The sequence below is a fragment of the Myotis lucifugus genome, unplaced genomic scaffold (assembly GCF_000147115.1).
Source record: "Myotis lucifugus unplaced genomic scaffold, Myoluc2.0 scaffold_220, whole genome shotgun sequence".
Classification (NCBI taxonomy): Eukaryota; Metazoa; Chordata; class Mammalia; order Chiroptera; family Vespertilionidae; genus Myotis; species Myotis lucifugus.
In genome coordinates, this window is record NW_005871268.1 from 748,492 (window position 1) to 766,739 (window position 18,248).

Here is an 18,248-nt window from a genome sequence, read left to right on the forward strand (position 1 = left end):
CCCCAACCCCCAGATTGGCCCTGCTCTGTGTGTGACAGGGGGAAGCTCCTCAACCCCCTGATGGGCCCTGCTCTGTGAGTGACAGGGGGCAGTGCCCCAACCCCCCCTGATGACCCCTGTCTCTGTTAGTGACAGGGGGCAGCGCCCCACCCCCCTGATTGGCCCTGCTCTGTGAGTGACAGGGGGCAGCGCCCCACCCCCCTGATGGGCCCTGCTCTGTGCGTGACAGGGGGTGGCGCTGCACCCTCCCCATCGACCCTGCCTTGAGTGTGACAAGGGACGGTGCCCCAACCCCCCAATCAGCCCTACCCTGAGCGTGACTGAGGGTGGCATTGCAACCTCCCGATCCGCCCTGCTCTGTGCATGACGGGGCGGCGCCCCAACTCCCCAATCGGCCCTGCTCTGAGCCTGACCAGGGGCTGCACTTAGGGATTGGGCCTGCCCTCTGCCACCCGGGAGCAGGCCTAAGCCAGCAGGTCGTTATCTCCCGAGGGGTCCCAGACTGTGAGAGGGCACAGGCCGGGCTGGGGGACCTCCCCCCCCCCCCGAGTGCACAAATTTTTGTGCACCGGGCCTCTAGTATATATGTGTATATATATATATATATATATATATATATATATATATATATATATATATAATCACTTATAAATGGCACTTTATCCAAGTTTTCAAATTTGTTCATAAGTTATATATATTGATAGTACTATTTTATGATTTATATACTCTTATTTCTCATCTAATTTGTCTCTTTTCAACCAGAAGAGACATATGCAGGCTATATTTTTTATGAAGTCAGCATTTCCCATCCAGTCAATCAGTAATTCATCAAATATGAATTGATGTGGAAGGGTGGATACAAACTGCTAAGCCTAGGAATCAAAATCTGAGTTAGTTTGAGCAGAGTTTAAGTTTTTTAATAAGAAAACAATTATCTTTTGAAGTTGTTGGTCTTGAGTTATATCATTATGTTTTATTTATTTGCACAATATTATGTTTTATTTATTTGCACAATATTATAAGCTTTTAAAAGGAAACATATTTCAATCAAATATTTTTATATCTAGGAAAAACAATCATTGTGTAGAAACATAGTACTTTCTTTTCTCTCCCAATAATATCTGTCATGAAGAAATAATCAAGGCACCTCCTCCATCTGGAGGAAATATATGACAATATCAGAACATAGGGAGCAATAGCCTGTGGAACAGCATATGTAAAACCTAAGCCCAGAGTACAATGCATGTAAAAGTCACCAACAATATTTTCAAATGCTAGGTAAACAAGCTAATTTTTTCTACAAAATTAAGCAGAGTACCCTAAATTGGAATTATTCAGCTGGCTTTTGTTTTACAGCAGCATTTCCTAAAAAAATTGATTTATAATAATTCCTGGAAAAAATTGTGTTAGGAATTGGAGACAGATGATTGGGGTGTTGGGGGGAAGACTATGCACAATTCTCTACTCTTGGAGACTCAAATGCAGATAAACATAAAATACACTTTGAGTAATTTTGAAATAAAGAAATCTGTTCAAATTCATTTAACTTAATTTTTTTAAAAACATTTAATCACCACACCCTTTTCCCATGCAGCTTCTATTTTGGGTCATAGAATATCCTTTGGGAAGCACTGCTGGGGTAGTATTTAATGAGAATGCAACTTTTGAAGGGAAAATAGGAAACACAAACTGATGTGATAACTTACAGCTAGGTTTACAGTTCATATATAGCAGACAACCAAATTTCATAGCACTAGCCTTTAATAGCAGCCAAATTAGCAGAACTGTCTTCAGTTAAAAAATGAAGTTAAAAGTCTTACCCATTTGCACATCCAAAATTCTACTTCCCAAAAATAGTGTGACTAATGCCCCATCCATGTAAGAGAAGAATCATGCAAGCTTTTTTTCTCTCTCCTTACACACACACACACACACACACACACACACACACACACAGTCTTTAGGGTGAGGTGCAGAGATAAAACATTCTTCTTCTTTTAGAACAGAAAAAGGCAATAATATTAAGCTATCTCCGACACCCATTAATACAGCCAAATTCCTCTATCAGGCCCTGTGCATGTGACCATCCTTTTGTATGGAATTTACTTAGGGTGCTAACTAAATAGACTTTTATTTATTTAATACTGCTGGAGATATGAGAAAAAAGGAAAAGCCACACTCAGGCCAGGAGCTAGGGAATGCTGACCTGTCTGAATGTCTCTTTCCTTTCTCTTGATCATCTATCTTTATACTCCGGAGGCCAAAAGTAACTGAATAAACATTATCTTGTCCTTGGACTTCACCAAGCAAAATTGTTTATATCTGAAGCCATTTCCCTTTAGAGTCTGAGATCATTATTTTAAAGTAAATTGTCAAATGCTCCACAGTTGGTCTCTGTTCAGTTCTGCCATTTGCTGCTCTATGAACCAAGTCCAGGGCATGACATTTTAAGCCTATGACTATATAGCATGAGAAAAATGGTTTTCAAGACAGAATAAAACATCACTTACAGTTCCTGGCAGTGAATCTTAACAATGGAAATACCCTTGTCAAAACAAACACTTCAAGATACTGTTTCAGAAAAATGACAATCATGCCTACCTCACATATAGTTCTAAGAATTTAATAAGATAATAGATATAAAAAGTGCCATGCTATAACATGTACAGATTTTCAATAAACATTATTGGAATCAGAATTTTTTGAAATGTACCATTATTCCTGATGTAAGTGGGTAAAATTTAAACAAATTTCAAGTAGTATTTCTTTTAGGAAAAATTTTGGCCAGCTGCCTACTTCTCTCAACCATGCATTGCCTGATGAACATCAAAGAATTTTTATCTTTCCCCATATTTGTACTCTATCCTACAACCTGGATCAGTCTTATATATGATTAGGAAAGGAAGCTCCATGTATGATGTTGCCCAAGGCATACAAAACAAATTCCCTAGTTCAAAAACTCTCCTTAATAATGGAGACACAAAATTAAAATGTTAATATCCACATCTCAGGTTAAAGAACATTATAATATACTAGAGGCCCAGTGCACAAAATTCATGCAGGGGAGGGTCCCTCAGCCCGGCCTGCACCCTCTTGCAATCCGGGACCCCTCAGGGGATGTCCAACTGCTGGTTTATTTGGCCTAAACTGGCAGTCAGACATCCCTTTCGCGATCCAGGACTGCTGGCTCCTAACCGCTTGCCTGCCTGCCTGCCTGCCTGATCACCCCTAACCACTCTGCCTGCCTGTCTGATCGCCCCTACCTGCCTCTGCCTTGGCCCCGACATGGCGGCTTCATCTGGAAGAATGACCAAAATGACATCTGGAAGGTCGTTCGGCTCTCTGGTCTAATTAGCATATTACGCTTATTATTATAGATAAAGCATGTTCCATTTCTTATCTTATTTGATCTCTTCAACTAATGCCAGTTAAGTAGGTCAAGTCATATCATACTCATTGTTCAGATGAGTGAAATGAGACTTGAGGTTGTATTCAGGTTGAATGGCTCCTTTAATCACCAGACCAACCTCCAAAACATCATAATAATAGCATGAAACATGTTGGCTCAGCACAAACTCTGCATTCACTCTTTGATTCTGAACTATTCACCCCAACTGTTTCACCTGATTCTACCCTATTTTTGACATTTTTATTCTCTTTAAATTTTTCATTTAATTGAACAGCACTATTTCTAGATCTCCACTCAAATTACATGGTCTTCTACACTTCTCATTTCCTCCAGGGCCCAGAATTCTCTGCATTTGACCTCCTGCCCTCAACGTCATCTTCTCTTAGGCTCTTTGGACACTAAAGAGGGAACAAGTATGTGGCATATTGAGTATGTTGCCCAAAGTTACATGTCTTATTTGCCACAAAGTTGGGATAGGAACAGAAGCCAACATAATTGACTGTGCTAACCAATTCCAAGACAAAGCACACCTTCCTGTCCCTGTGTAAGACAGTGCTGGGACCAAACATTCTTCCCAATTTCCAAAAAATCCTAATCTCTTAATTTCCCATGTCCAATTTTCTAAACAATACTGGACACAAGCAAACATAATAGCTATTTGCTCTAGCAAATACATACACCTGAGCAGTAAAGCTGTAAACCAACTAGTTAACTTATCAAAACTAGCAGCCCACACGTTATAATGCTTAGTTCACTATCCTATCTCACTATGCTCACCAATTCAAAGTCTATGTCATAAATTCTGTCCAATCATAATTGGTAAAAGTCCCCAGCCAAGCCCCCAAATTCCTATAAATATCCTTCCCTAACTTGGCAGCTATTGAGACATCCCTAAGAAAGTCTTCCATAGCATTCCCTCTTAATTGCAATAAATCTAATAAACTTAGCTTTGCTCCATCAACAGGTTTTGCTGGTGGCTTTTCCACAGCCAACAAAGACAGCGTGACCCCCAAGTCAGTGCCTGTTTGTCTTTATTACCTTGATTCTTCATCACGTGGTCTTTCGTACTCAAGGACAAAGGTTTCCCTTTAAAATGTGAACCCCATTTGTTGCCATTGACATGTAACCTAAGCCTGTTTCTATATAGCACATTCTTCACTGAATGGCATGTGGCACAGATTTTATTAATAATAGCTCTCACAACACCAACTATCTTTTATGTATCTTCCAAGTTCCATATGCTTTATATGCATTATCTCATCTATTCCTAACACGATGTCAGTAAGGCAAGTGATTATCCCTATTTTATATGAGGGACTGAGATTCAAAGAGGTGAAATCATGATTCTAAGCCCACACAGCTAGTACGTATTGGAGTTTGGATTCAAATCCATGCAACCTGCCTCCAGAGCCCAGGTTTTTAAATGTGCTGTACTGTTTAGAATATTTTAAAAGCTCTGATTTTAAAAGCCACTCCTTTGATATTACATAAAAATATCCTCAAGGAATGGAAATATCAGGAAAGACACAAGAATTTTAGTGGAAAGACCTAGGTACATTTACTGTGTGGGGGTTAAGCGGGGGCTTGTTGGGGCGGGAATGACAAAGGCAGAATTCTATGCTGGCCAGCTGAGGAGTAATATAAATTTTGCAAGGATGGAGAGAAATAGAAACTTTTATGTTGGTGGTATTATAAATTGGTCCCACCTCTATGGAGAGTGCTTTGGCAATGTCTAACAAAAACACATAAACACCCACATTGTCTTATATACACATAAAATATAGATGAAAAATACAAAAGGAAAGAAACATGGGAGGCTGGGGAAAGGGGTTGTGAGTGAAATATTTCCACTGTATAACTTTTATAAGTTGAATACTAAACCATACGAATGTTTTCCTTACTCAAACTATAAATGTAATTCAAAAATAAATAAGCAAACGAGATAGTGATTGTCTAAAAAGACCTCCGTTCTGGCCTGTTGAGATTCAAAAATTAACTGGTGGTGTTATAGCCACACTTCCCAACAGCTCAGTCCTCTTCCCCAACATTGCCTGGTATATATCTGTTGGCTAAGTGTCTTATAAACACAAAAATAATATAATTTCATTAACCCACAAATGTCAGTAAATCTTACTGAAACTTTGATCCATATGTATGTTATGCCTACACAGCCTATTCCATTTTTATTCCAGTTTCAGTATTTTTAAAGAAATATTTTAATCCATTGCCTTCCCAGATGACTTCAACATTTGCCAAGCATGAACTGGTGAAGGAAGGAATGTGTTCTTCTATCAATAATAGAGCATTGTCTCAGTTACGCAGTGAACTTTTAATGTACCTGAAATTCAAATTGTTTTTGAAGTGAAGGGAAATCATTTGCAAGGCCTGCAGAAGCTCTGAATTTGCATGTGCCGATAAATGTAAGAAAATGACTCAACTCCAGTGAAAGGTGGGTCAGAATCTCCTCCTTCAGCTCTGAACGCTGTGTGTGGGAGGCAGCCGCCTGCAGAGCAGCCACAGATGACTACTTAACTTTTCCTTGATGTGGGAAGTGCCTCAAAGAAGTTAGAAAACTGAGAGGACATTTTTATATTTCCTCCAGACATGGGCATATGCCCTCTAAACAGCTGAACCAAATGTAGAAGGAGGAGGGGTGTATCACTGGGCAATTCCTGAATGCCCACCACAATCCTGTCATTCAGAGGCCACAGGCATGCCATGTGCCTCAGGAGAGAATGTGCATGGTGGGACTCTGATACTGACACATAGGACCCAAGATTCTTTGTGGGAGAGCACATCTCACTAACTCAAACAGACCATCCTGACAGCCTTCAGTTACCCACTTGATGGCATCATTATTATTATTGTCATCTTTATTGTCATTTTCTGTACCTTTTATTGTGTGCCTCTAAGTACCAACAACAGTAGGCATTTGCATACATTTTCTCTAGAAGGTAAATGTAATCTCTACTTTTTACATGAGGAGAAACTGAGGCTCAGAAAGACTAAGTGACCTACCATGATTACCTGTTAGAGCCATGAGGAACTCAGCTCATTTTGACTCCTTATACCACAAGATCTTCTTATAAGTACTTAGAATGAAATTATTTACAAAAATACTAACAAACCAAAGTAGCATTAAGCATGCTTGAGGTCAAATGGCATTGGTGGGTTGTGGAATCTCTAAGCTTTCCACAATGACTATCATCTCAGCTCACTCAGAGTCATTCAGCAAAGAGCAAGTGTTGTCTGCATCTCATCCATTGCTCTCCCCCTTGTGTCTTCTAACATTCACACTGTTCATGCAAAAAACAGAATAAAGAACTATCTTCTACTAGTTACCTTTCTTTGTCCTCCACACTCCCTTAGGGCCTCTGAAGCCCAGCCTCCTTTGAAGTAGGTATGTCTCCAGAGCATGGAATCTTTGAGGATCACTGTTTTAGGGAAGCAGGGGGGGAAGAGTGCATTACCCAAAGCATTTTTTTCTTGTGACATGGCCTTGTTCTTAGTCACAGGTCTATCTCAAATAGCACTACAATATTTCAAGTTTGTATGTCTTTTGTATCTGCCTTCTTTTCCTTTTACAATGCACCTTTAGAAAATGAGGCTTTCACTAAGAAAGATGGTAAGTTTCTACATTTCTCTCATAACACATTAGGAATTACCCTTTTCACCACTATGGCTAATAGTGCATTAGCAAGAAGAGGAAGTTCCAGCCAGCATGGCTCAATAGTTGAGCATCGACCTATGAGCCAGGCAGTCTCACAGTTAGATTCCCGGTCAGGGCACATGTCCAGACTGCAGGCTCGATCCTCAGTGTGGGGCATGCAGAAGGCAGCTAATAGATTATTCTCTATCTCCCTTCCTCTCTTAAATCAATCCTATATAATAAAAGGCTAATATGCAAATTGTCCCCACAGGCAGGAGTTCGACTAACCGGGAGTTAGACGTGTTCTGACCACCAGGGGGCAGTGTATAACATGGAGGGCATCTGTGATGTGGCACTGACAGCGGGCGACAGTGGAAGTGCTGCTGGCTCCGATGGGCCCTGACTAGAGAAGGACCATGGCGGGATGGTGGAGCAGGTGAGCGGGCGGCACCAGGCCAAGGCAGGTGTGAGCGAGACCCCAATCACCCTGCCGGTTGCCCCACAGATCGGCCCTGATCACCAGCCAGGCCTAGAGACCCTACCCATGTATGAATTTCATGCATCAGGCCTCTAGTTAAAACATATTTTTAAAAAGAGAACTAATAGGAAGAACATGCAGTGTCAACAAAGGCCCTCTTATTCAGACATGAGCAATAATAATGAATCTGTGGCCTGGAGCAGCTCAGTGCCTTCAAGAACCAGAAAGAAACATGGCTCACACTCTCTATGCCTAAAAGTAAGACTCATCCTTTTATACACACACACACACACACACACACACACACACACAGATAGACACATAGACATAGGCACACACACACATCAAATCTTACCCACTCTTTAAGCTTTAGGAATCAAACTGTGTCTTCCTCTTTTGGGGACGCTTTCTCAGACATACCTATCCCTAAATTGGATTTTCTATTCTCTGAACAAATTATGCTCATTGGTACTTAACATATACAATGTTATTTTTATGTGAACAATTTATTAACTTCTTAAACTATAATTGGGAAGAGAAACTAAATTTTTTCCCATGATATCCAGTACAGTGATTTGCCCAGAGCAAGCATTCATGAAGAAGATGTTTAAACATAAAACAATATTTTAACTTACATTTAAAAATGTAAACATTTTTAATGAATATTGTATTCCTTCAAGGTAGTAAACTTGAAAGTTATACCCTTATTCAAAGATATCTCTATTACTCATCACATGTATAGTAAGCCTCTGTTCCATTATCCTCATATAATTTTAATTTACTCAAAAAATAGTTGTCACAGATTACCATGAACAAAACATTTTCATAGACACTGGAGACTCAAAGAAGAATAAATCACCAAACATCAAGAAACCGATAGTTTATATGAAGAATGAAACTTTACATCCTATGTACTAAAAAAGGAGATAGGTGGTAAAATAAAGGGTAACCTACTTGCTATAGCAGCATAAAGAAGATCACAGCTTGTTCTCACCAGGAGTTTCTAGGCCTCCAAGGACAAGTAAGACTTTTACAGAGAGAGAATGGGAAAGGTATTTCAGGGAAGACAACAGCCTAACCAAAGGCTAAATCTTGGAAGCGGGAAATACACATGGTGTACTTGAGAAGAGGCAAGGGACTGGAGCTAATTTTCATCCATGACTTTGTTTTAGAACTTGTCAAAGATCTTTCATGGACAAGTCTGATAGATAAAATCATATATAAGATCTTGGTTAAAATACTTGAGCTCAAGTATCGGTCATGAACTTGCTCTCAAGGAGTGTCTAAGACAGAATTACAGATGTGAACAACAGCAATACAAATAATTACTTAGAGTGTAAAAGCTTTCTTCAATTCTTATATTTTGGTAACTATGTTTAAAAATTAATCAAACTTCTTTCAAGTCAAACTTCTTATTTATTGTTGAACTAGAGAATTGGTGATTTGGGAAAAGTAGAAGTTAATAAAATCCTGACTTTCAATTACATTTGACATTATTGGCCCACTTATTATAAAGAGATAAACCTGTGGTGCTCGGTTAGACAGTTGGAAACTATTGGAAATAAGAGCACAACTTTTGGTCTCAAACTATTTATTACTTATAGCTTCCAGGCAAATAAATAAAATGTTTCAACCTTTTCCAGAATCATTTTATTTCTTATATATTTTTAGTGATTTTATTAAAATTTGCCAAAAGAATAAGCAAATTGTTGTCAAAAGCTTATCAAAAGGCCAAATTGCTTTTAGTCTTCTAATTATCAAATGTTTATAGTAGAAGGTATGGAAAATACTGAAAATCTAAAGAAAAATAATATAAATTACCCATGACTCCTACACAGTTATTATTTTGGTAAATGACCTCCTGGTCATTTTTTCTATTATAATATTTAAATTAAAATTATTATATGTATCTTTTGTGTCATAATTATCTTACCTAATAATATATTATAAATATTGACCACTAGAAATTTAAATTTAGTTTTTTCCAAATCAGAAAGCAAAAGAGAAAAAGTGAAACCTGGTATGAAGTATATTTTTTTCAATATTGAAGAATAACAAACATGCTTCATTAATCATTTCCTACCAAGTAAGCACTCTCTGTGGGAACAGCTTCTTTGGAAAGTTCCTCTGCAGACAAGATAACTATCTCCAAATGGATCCTTTGTTCTAATTCATAAAAACAAAAGTTTGGTGCATCTACACAATGGAATACTATGCTGCTATAAAAAAAGAAGAAATTATTACCATTTGCAATGGCATGGATAGAACTGGTGAGCATTATGCTAAGAGAAATAAGCCAGTCAGAGAAAAAATAAATATCACATGATCTCACTCATTGTGAAATATAATGAACAACATAAACTGATGAACAAAAAGAGAACAAGAGACAGAGAAGCATCAAACAGACTGTCCAACCTATGAGGGGAGGCAGGGGGTGAGAGGGGTAAGAGATCAACCAAAGGACTTGTATGCATGCGTATGAGCATAACCAATGGGCACAGATGAGGGGGGGGGGGTGAGGGCATATGCTGGGGGTGGGTGTGGTCCAGGAGAGATCAATGGGGGAAAAAGGAGACTTATGTAATACTTTAAACAATAAAGAATTTAACTTAAAAACAAAACAAACAAACAAAAAAACCAGGAAGAATAAAACAGAAAATTCCATAGTGTACTGCATGAATTAAAGGTAACTTCTGCTTTGTCAAGGAAAAAAAAAAGTTTTCTGTCATTACTGGAATGTGGATTTATTTTCTCCCATTCTGCCTTTCATTGGAATACCATCTGGCAGAATGGGCATAATGATCACCAGCTCACATTTGACCTTTGTTCAGGTAAGTCCTATCTTGTTGCTTGTTTCCCTGTATATTCTGTTTTTATATTGAAATGAAAAAAATAGCAAACAAATATGAAAACTTTTTATGGGAAAAATAATTTTCCAAGAATGAGCCAACATTTTATTAATTTTCAAAAGGGAAAAAAATAGGAATAAAGTTTAAACTCACTGAGCTGAGATAAGGAAATTAATTGACAAACTTAATGAAGTGCATTGATTGTCAAATGACATAGTGTTTATGTTAGAAGATGTGGAAGATACCGGAAGAAACAAAGGAAAAGAATAAAAATTAACCATCATTACTCTTATAGCCATTACTTTGGTAAATGTCCTTTCCAGTTTGAGATTCCTGGGGTCCATCCAAACTATCACCCAGAATAGAAACTGTCTTTTATCCTGGCTAAGTGCAATGTTTTGCATACTGTAGTCTAACCCTTTAATAGATGGTGAAATTACTTTGGTGTGTCTCAACTAGCATTTTAAAATTTGAAACAGAATAGAACTGAAAATATTTGAGTGACTTCCATAATATGAGTAAATATATTTCTAAAGCATTTGTTTCAGCTATGTGTGCCCGTGGGGAGGTAGGTCCTGAGTAGGACTGTGGGTGATGTGGGTCACATGAGTCGCCTGCTGCCGCGACCTTCATGGTGGGTTCAGTGTGACCTGAAGGAGGGTCAATGACACAATAAATACACTACACAAAAAATATGAATTTTGAAGGCATTTGGGGGGCCAGGTGGAACCTCTTTCTTGAAGAGATGGGTCCCATCTCCTTTTTATTACTTTGAATACACATTTGCCCTCTAGCAATGCATGCAAGCAGATCAAAGGTAAAGTTTGATATACAATATAAAGATTATCAGATCAGGAAAAAGCCTGGAGTCATTGGCCTTCCAATGTCTCTTTTTGATGCTAACTGCTATTTGCTTTAGCCTCCTGCAGCCTGCCCTCAGACATCAGGGTCCTGATTCTTGGTTTTTCAGACTCAGACTGGCACTTATGCCATTGGTTCCCCTGGTTTGGACTGGAACGACATCACCAGCTTTCCTAAGCTTCCAGTTTACAGATGGCAGATTGCAGGACTTCTCAGTCTCCATAACTCATGAGCCAATCCCTCATAATTATCTATCATCTATCTATCTATCTATCTATCTATCTATCTATCTATCTATCATCTGTCTATCATCTATCTATCATCTATCTATCATCTACCTATCATCTATCTATTATCTATCTATCCTATTGATTCTATTTCTCTATAGTTCTATAACAGATGTGGTTGACCACTAAAGTACCAGACTAGATAGGGTTGACTCTAATTCAGAGTGTCTGTAATACCTGGAGACATCCTTCTCTAGAGACTTCATGAATAAGATAAAATGTGTTCATTAAGAAAAACAGAATCTTTTATATTCATTTAATCATAGAAATTCCTCAAGCAGGAGTGTAGAGCACTATCTCTGAGTACTCCTTATGGTTGAACTCAGTGGATATCCATAACCCATTTCCTTAAAGAAAGGAACTTCTCATTCCCTTCCTTACCATACATCAGGCTTACCTCATGTTTCTGTTGCCATATTGGGGCCCTCCTTAGTTGACAATTAAGCCCAATAGCTTAGAGATCACTTTGGGAAAACATAGACTGACCACAGAGTTGGGATTTAATATAAGGCTTTTTCATGCATAAGAACTGCATTGTGGGTAGATAGAAAGAAGCAGAGGACTTACTAGCCAGAGGCTGGAGGCCACTATCTCCTGGTCCCTTGACATATCAAGATTTGCAAGCTTTCCCTTATACATAAGTATAACCCTCTAAGAATTGCTTTCTGGTCAGTCTGAGTAATGAAATTGTGTGGTCAGAGTGAGAATAGTCCATAAGAGCTACATTTGAAAGTGGCTACAGTGTGTATCTAATGAATGGTATGGATCTATAAAGGTGTCACAGTGTTATCTCAAAGAATAAAACATTGGACATATATAAAGAAACCACAGTGTTTGTCCACCAGACTACAACACTGAAGATCTCTTTGTTGGTTGAGATTTTAACTTTTACAAAATGTGACATGAATTTTTGTTGAGGCAGCTTTCCTCTTCTGTACCAAGAATATAGCTGTATCCCTTTCCACAGCTCTGCTACCTGCCATTCTACTCTTCAGCTGGGAGTGGCTTCCCTCTAATTTTATATCCTTCTTTTTTGTCATCAATCATGGTCTCATATTCAGACCATAAGCTCCAAGAGAAAGGACTGTTTCATCTAGTTCATTAGGCAGCCCAACAGCTAATCGGTGGGCAATAAACATGCCTGAATAAACATATTAAATGGAAGAAATATTAGTATTTCATCCACTTTAGTGCAAAGAGTAACACTCTAACTGGCATCCAAACTAGATATTTTATGCTCCTCACCACCAATATTTGACAGAAACAGGAAAACTTTGGCAATCCCTGTGCGTGCACGCGCGCACACACACACACAAAACCACATCAATCTTCACAGCTTTACAGGTGTTCTTGATTAATTTCTTCACACATTACTTTGTAGGCTCTAGAACAATAATCATTATTTCCAAAGAACCAACCAGAACTTATGATAGCAGGTGACAGAAAGTGAGGAGACAGGTTCTACCCTTTATTTCACCTTGACTGCAAACTCCAGACTCTGAATCTGCCTTCTCTCTTCCATCCACTATAGTTCTGAGTAAACAACTACACACCAGCTAGGACAATATGTAGTATAACTTAGAGATGTTGGATTTCAATGTTTCTTGACCAAGAGAACTGCCTCATAAGCTTCCTGAGGACAATATTCATGGCTTTTGTTTTTTTTAATTTCTCCCCTCATCCCATTGGCACCTAATAAAATATAGATAAAGAAAAAGCACTCAAAATTAAAGGGGGGTGTCAAACTTATTAGTCTAAAAAAAGAGTACATGAAGCAAATATCAGTTTCAATCACTAGTGAATTCCAGAAGGCTGTCCTTACAGTTTTAATGAGAGAGAAAGGCAGTCCCTGTCCTCTCAGGAGGCCTCAGTCTGGAAATGCTTCAAAGCAAATACCCAAAACTCTCTCTCACAGGTAATACCTTTTAAAACATAAAATTTCCCCCTCTTCCTGCTCTTTACACCCTTTACAGTATTTTGGAAATAGCACAGGAAGTGACATTCAGTTGAAAATCCATTTGTAGCATCACTGAGCCATGAACGGCAGCCCACACCCAGCAGGCTTATTTGTAAAAATATGACTTTAACCTAGGCAGCCACATGTTTTTAACAGCATCCTGCAGTCCATAGCTGATTTTGAATATACCTGAGGTTCCAGGCGGATCATGGGACTAAATCCTCTCTTATTCCAGCCTGCTCATATTGAACTAACTCATTTGCAGTAAAGGCTGACTGCTCAGAGCACTTAGGGCAATGCCGTCTTAGCACAGCATCTAGAGTGACACAAATTGCATTGTGTGCTGTGTGAGATTGAATGTTGCTACTGACAGGAGGAGATGTTTGCAAAGGTTACTGATGTATCACAAAATAAAGCATGCACCAAAACCAAATCCCCAATCAGCATTCCCCTTTAGTTTAATATTTCAATTATGTCACTTTTCTTAAATGTAGGCTACTAACCAAGAAGACAATAAATGAAATCTGCATTTCTTAATTAATATCAAAAGCCTTTGGTATTATAACAGTATGAAAAAAATACTGTTCCTTGTACAGATCCTTTGGTTCCAAAATTTTTACACTATACTAAACCTGCTAATTGCAGAGCTCAAAAAACAATTGCAATAATTTATGTATTCTCTCTATATTTTGTATTGAAAGAAAAGGAGGATAACATAGAAAAGAAAGTCACTATAAATGTATGCAGGATATACTGGGTATTCTATAAAATGATCTCTGAGTAACAGAACACTCCACTTTGATTTCCTAGAAGCATATAACGCCGGAGGTCATGAAACTTAAAAATGCCCAATTAGATTTTATACCAAGCAATACAATTTAGCCTTCTGTGGATCTATGAACTCTGGCTCACCATGAATTAAATGGTCCTGCAAATCACTACATACAAGATAACTTGCACAGTGTGCATATATTCCTATTAATTACTTCTCCAATGCTAATGTAATTAAGAACTGTCCCTAATATGTTGGGTCCTTATTGAAATTACAGTTCTACATCCTGTAATGTAGAGGATTTCTCAAAGAAAGCCCTTTTTGAGCTTATCTGGCTTTATGATCAGAATTTATCTATTTCTATGATTTATACTTTAATTGGCTTGTCATCCCAGATCTAATTTTAGATTTAGCTGTAGTTAGGTACAGCCCTGGTTAGAGAACCTTTATTCTCTTCTAGAAAGTCCCACCTATTCATTGTGTCAGCAGATGCCTGAGAAGGACACAAAAAGGTTAAAGCACCTAATAATAAGTAGATTGCCTTTGTTCTCATAAACTATCACATTAGTATGTTAGTCATTTGTTATCATAGTCATTTAATTGCATTGTTGAATATAACATCATAGTCTTCCAAAATTGTTAGGAAGACAATATACCCAAAGCAACTTAAGTCTTTGTTTAAGGCCTGAGGTCATCAAGATTAGTCACAGAAATCACAATTACTAACATTTAAAATTAATTTTTTAAAAAGGAGGTAAACATATTATGCACTGTTCCAGGGAAGGTGAATGGTGTAAATAATTATCTAAATCATCAGGGCAAATACCTCTATACTAAAGAGAGCTATGGATCTGCTGCTACAGGAAGAAGAGCTACTCAGCATCTGCATTAGTCAGATTATCCACTTGATCAGATTGTCCATTTGCAATTGATCAGAACCTCTAAATGACTGCTCACCTCTCTGGGTAGCTCTCTGTGATCCTAAACATCAATTTGACCACAGACACTTGGCAATATACTAAATTACACTTCCCACCATGTGTTGTGTGGACGCTCCCCCTGCCCATCGCATTATAGATATAAAAACAGAGATTTACAATTCAACACACAACTGAAATAAACCTACAGGACTCAAAGTGCTGATCTTTCACTTATGAGTGATAATTGTGTCTAGAAAATACAAAAACAAAATTCAATAAAACACCCATGAACAGAGCTGGAGCTGGTTTTACCAGGTGGTCTCCAATCTAAGCTAAGCCACAGGTGATAAGGAACAAGGAACAACTCACAGATATCCATTTCATTCCTCTTAACAAATTCTGCAGGTGTTGTCTGTTTTATCCTTTAATTTTTGAGTGAATTTATATAAATCCAATAGTGGATTCAAAAATAGTTGAAGAGATAGATGAGACAGATAAATAGCTAGAAAGAGAGAAAGAAAAATAAAGATAGATAGGTACTTGTAAAAAGCATATTAAGGGTGAAATGCAAGATTAGTTGAAAGTCAACCATCCAAAGCCAGAGCTGCTCATGTCACTGGCTCTGGGTCAGAAGAGATATGTGTCAAAGACTGTACATGTCAAGTTCTCAGGAACCCATCAATCCTTCCTTAGCAATAAGGGAATATTCACCATTGACTTAGACTAATTCACTTGCCTGGTGATCCTAGCAGCAAATGTCAGAAAATGTTGCCCTTTTTTTATCTGTTACTGACACTTGGCCAGTGTTTTTCTTTCTTCACCAGAAGAGAGAGTCAACGTAGTGGAGGAGGTGGGCTGTCAGGGGAAAGATGGGAACAGAGACACATTTTGAGAATGATGAGTTGCCCCCACATAGTCCATATACTCTCTGTCAGAACACTTGGGACAGGTTATTATTGTCCCAACATGAGTTAGAGAGGACTCACTCTTTTGGCTAATGTGGGAACCAGTTGAAAGCCGATGACATCCCATCCAGGGAAGACCTAGCAGGCTGTGCCCACACAGGGGTCTCACTGATATCTGGATGAGCTTCCCTTTATTTGGCCAAAGATACAACTACCAAACTATGTGTAGAGGAAGGAGAATGGGAGTTTTGATTGTCATAGAGCTGGGTTAAATTTTGCAGCAGCCCTGTGGTACTGAGTAGGGAGAGAATAAAGTATAGTTCCCTCTCTACTGCATTGCAGTCTTTGGGAATTTAGGAAAATGGGAAAAATAAGTATAGGATTCATAACTTTCTATGGAGAAGGGACAGGTATAAGAACAATGCCCACATATGTCCTAAGCTTTATTTCCTCCAGTAAAAACCAGTAACAAAGAAGTAATAAAAATAGAATTTGCCACTGGAACTCGGAGAGAGCCCCCCCCCCCCCCGTTGGGTGCGTGAGCAGGAATTGTTTCACACTGTCTTCAACGTTGTATATGACCCATTGATAAACAAGTGTACCCCAGTTTGAGGATACAAGCTGAGCAGGAGGTTCATTTGGAAAAGAGTCTGGCCCCATTGGAGAAGCTGTGTTCAAATGTACTTTGTCCTCTTAGTTGGAAGGAAGAGAGACAAGCAGAGGAAAAGTGAGGAAACACATATGACATTGGTGTTCCGGGATTAACAATAGAGTGTGCTCACTCAGAGACAGACAGCAGTGGCAATGGGCTAGAGCAGTGGTCGGCAAACCGCGGCTCTCGAGCCACATACGGCTCTTTGGCCCTTGAGTGTGGCTCTTCCACAAAATACCACGTGTGGGCGCGCACGTACAGTGTGATTGATACTTCATCGCCCATGCGCAGAAGTCGGTTTTCGAAAAGGAGATAGACGAAACAAGTATACAAGACAAGTGTGGATGGGAGAGTTGGAAGGGGTCGACCTCCGCGAATGTACCTCAATCAGATTGAGGATGTTTTTAGCAAAGGCCATCTTAGAAGTACCCTAATTAAGTTAATAACAATGTACTTACCTATATAGTTTAAGTTTAAAAAATTTGGCTCTCAAAAAAAATTTCAATGGTTGTACTGTTGATATTTGGCTCTGTTGACTAATGAGTTTGCCGACCACTGGGCTAGTGTCTTTAGAGTGCACTTAAACTATGAGCATCATTTCTATAAGATATCCCTTCATGTTATATATTACCAAGAGTCCCACCTATAACCAGACTCTGCTTGCCCTGTCTCCAGGCATTCTTAAAAGGACAAAACAAACAAACAAACAAAACCACAAAAAAACAGCTGAAAGAAGCTACAATTATTCTTGACATTTTAGAATGCACCTCTGCTGTGTTCAGGATGTTCTGTCATAGGCTTTAAAATGTGAACCATTATAATGTCTGGACTGAATTCGTCTCTTGAAATGAGAGCTCACCTATATCCAATGTTGCCTCAAATTGGAACAAATTTTAGCAACTAATTGAAAGCTCTTCATCTTACCCAAGTGGAAAACATCAGAAACTCCATTTAGCTTTACACTGGTTAATTTAGGACTAAGGACTGAAATGGGGAAAGATGTATTTTTGTTACTGTTAGGAGGCTAGAAAGAAATGTGTTACTCAGGCTAGCTCTGGGTGCAAGCTTATTCATGATATATTTTCCTTATTTTTATCTTCATTCTCCAATTTTTAATTGGCATATATTACTTTCACATCCAGATAAAAGTTTTCAAAAAAATAAAAGAAAATATTGCCATTAGTTTTTAACTTGAAAAGGAATAGAAATAGAACAGAAAGGGAAAATATCAGTATTAATAGTGATTGGCTTCACTGTTATTTTTTTCAACTCTTCTGTATTTTCCAAATTTTCTACAAAGAATACATATTTTTAATTAATAAATATTTTGAGAAACAAAGGGAGTTTGGGGGGAAAATGTTTCCTTATTCAATTTTAATTACCAGGAAATTAAGGTCAAAGATTGTAATTTTTTCATGAGAAGTAATCTGGGTGGACAGTTTCCACAAAATGTATTACAGAACAATGGCCAGGACTAAGAAGCACCTTCCTGTGGCCAACCGCAGTGCT